The sequence below is a fragment of the Callorhinus ursinus genome, unplaced genomic scaffold, assembly GCF_003265705.2.
Source record: "Callorhinus ursinus isolate GAN/ISIS: 27379988/994484 unplaced genomic scaffold, GSC_fseal_2.0 scaffold21, whole genome shotgun sequence".
NCBI classification, from domain to species: Eukaryota; Metazoa; Chordata; class Mammalia; order Carnivora; family Otariidae; genus Callorhinus; species Callorhinus ursinus.
In genome coordinates this window covers 13,033,380-13,036,188 of record NW_027397083.1, presented here as the reverse complement: position 1 = coordinate 13,036,188, position 2,809 = coordinate 13,033,380, and the positions used below count along the sequence as shown (strand labels likewise).

The following is a 2,809-nucleotide window of genomic DNA, read 5'->3' as shown; positions in this document are numbered from 1 at the left end:
TATAAGAATTTCTAAGGTGTCAGCCTGAGGGAGGAAAGATAGTATATAACACCAAGCAGCAGTTCTTGGCATCAGGTGGGAAAACTGGCCTGGATCAAGGGATTATGATACAGTAGAAGGAGATGAATTCAGGACTCAATATTGAAAGAAGGGGCTGAGAGAAACCTGTGAAAAGGTTGGTCTCACCCAAACACTCTTTAAATTCACAGTGAGCTCTCAATGCCCAGACCCAAAAGACACATGCAGAAATCTAAGTAGGCAGGTTGGGGTTTCAGTGGGGAGGCTGCCACCAGATGGTTCTCACAGACACTGGGGGCTGTGTTCACTTTCTGTTTCAAATTAAGTATTGGAAAACTGAGTTCAGTTAAAATAAGCTAGTTTGGTAGGAGCTGAGTTCTGTTTCTTGAGCCACGGAGAAGTTTCCCCCTGATATGGGAAGGAGGATCACTGCAGTGTTGGTTCCACTTAAGAAAGCCAAAATTCAGCGTTCCCCTGGTCTCTGGGTCCCACTGACCTACGGATGTGAGAGAAGAGTGGAGTTATGGAAATTTAGTGAGAAAAAGCATATCTCAATAAGAAATGAAAGGTTGAAGGGTGCCTGGGTGGCTCAGTCGTTGAGTGTCCGCCTTTGGCTCAGGTCATGATCCCGGGGTCCTGGGATCGAGCCCCACATCGGGCTCCTTGCTCGGCAGGAAGCCTGCTTCTCCCTCTCCCACTCTCCCTGCTTGTGTTCCCTCTCTCACTGTGTCTCTCTCTGTCAAATAAATAAATAAAATCTTTAAAAAAAAAAGAAATGAAAGGTTGACAGGACTGATTGAATGAATGGCACAGGATTGATCTCACTGGATCAAAGTACAATGGATAGCCAGTTCCTTGCTATGTCTTTCTTAAATACATGACTCAGAGGTGACACACAATGTTCTAGCTTGTTAAGGAGGGTTTGAGCAGAGAAAATAGAGTGTGATGATATAATTTTTCTGATGGGGATGATTTGTAGATCTATGCAGGTCTCTTATCTTCTCCTCCTGACACAATTAGCTCCGCAGAGGCAAAAAGATAATAAATGCCTATTTGAGGTCAGCTAGTCATTTTCTAGGTAATATACATGCGTTAGTGCTCTTAATATGATCCTCAGAACAACTCTGCCAGGACGGTCTTATTATTCCCATTTTATAGATGAAGAATCAGAGGCTCACAAAAGTTCAATAAATTTTTCAAGAATTCAAAGCTAAATGATGAGACCTGGATTTGATTCAAGGGTTATATTGGCAGTCTTATGCCAAAGCCAGGGTCCCTTACAGCAAGGCACCACTTCTAAATTATGCTAATTGGAATATACACTGTACATGCAATGTGGGTCACATAGTCTTCTCTTCACTCTGACCTTGACTTATACTTCTTCTCACCCTGACCTTGACTTCTTCACTGTAACATACCTGGTTTTTGCTTCCAACTCCCTTGTCCTTGCTGCAATGACAGCATTTTAATGGAATGACCTTCACTCATGTCATAGGAATGGTCTCTGAGTTGCTACCTCTCATGTTGATAGTTAAACCCTCTTCCCTGTCAAATCCTTGGAGAAACAGCCTCATTAAAACCAGTCTGAGGAATATGACTTATTAACTCTTACTCTATGTAGTTACCCATTTTATTTATTTATTTATTTATTTATTTATTTATTTATTTAGTTAGTTAGTTAGTTAGTTACTGTTTAGTTTTTATGTCATAATCATAAACTTAACTCTGCAATCCAGCTAGACTTGAAGGGGAGTAAGAAAAATATGGAACCCATCGAACTGCAGGAGGAGCACAAAGATTATAGGATATTTCAAGCAAATGGAGGTGAAGGGATGCTCTCCTGAGCTACAGAAGGAATGGGCTGGTAGTTAAGAGAAAACACAAGTCAAATTTATTAAATTTGTCCACAGTCTGTGATGGTGATCTTCTTGCTGGTCTTGCCATTCCTGGACCCAAAGCACTTCATTGCTTCCACAGTATTGATGCCCTCTTTGACCTTGCCAAAGACCACATGCTTGCTATCCAACTACTCAGTGCACATGAAGAGCTGGGAACTGTTTGTGTTGGGTCCAGCCTTTGCCATGGAGAAGATGCCAGGACCCATGTGCTTCGGGATGAAATTCTCATCATCAGATTTCTCCCCATAGGTAGGCAGACTTGCCACCAGTGCCATGATGGCATGTGAAGTCACCATCATGGCACAAAATTCCCTGAACAATCCAGTGAAAGCAGAACCCTTTGTAACCAAATCCTTTCTCCCCAGTGCTCAGGGCATGAAAGTTTTCTACTGTCTTTGGAACTTTGTCTGTAAACAGCTTGAAGGAGACCCGGCCCAAGGGCTTGCCAACCGCGGCGATCAAAGAACCCAGTAGGGTTGACCATGGCTGGGTGGCATGGGCAGCTCTGCAGCAGGCTTGCAAGGCTATAGTTATCCATTTTAGTCCTCATAACAACCTCCAGGGCCAGGCATCACTATCCCCATATTGGGGATGAGGCAATAGAGATGCAGAGGTTAAGAACTGGCCCATGGTTGGGGCGCCTGGATTGCTGAGCATCCAACTCAGTTGGTTGTGTCCGACTCTTGATTTCGGCTCAGGTCATGATCTCAGAGTCCTGGGATTGAGCCCCGTATCAGGCTCTGTGCTGAGTGTGCAGCCTGCTTAAGATTCTCTCTCCCTCTGCCTCTGTCCCTCCCCGTTCTTCCTCTTAAAAAAAAAAAAGAAAAAAGAAAAAAGAAAGAATTTGCCCAAGGTTTACTCTACTAGGTGGTGGAGACAGGAACTGAGGCAGG

General features: G+C 43.8%; 1 pseudogene; it reads right to left on the bottom strand.

Annotated features, from left to right (window-relative positions):
- Positions 1-1,912: 1,912 nt before the first annotated feature.
- LOC112829812 (peptidyl-prolyl cis-trans isomerase A pseudogene) lies at positions 1,913-2,400 on the bottom strand (annotated as a pseudogene).
- Between the last annotated feature and the right edge of the window lie 409 nt (positions 2,401-2,809).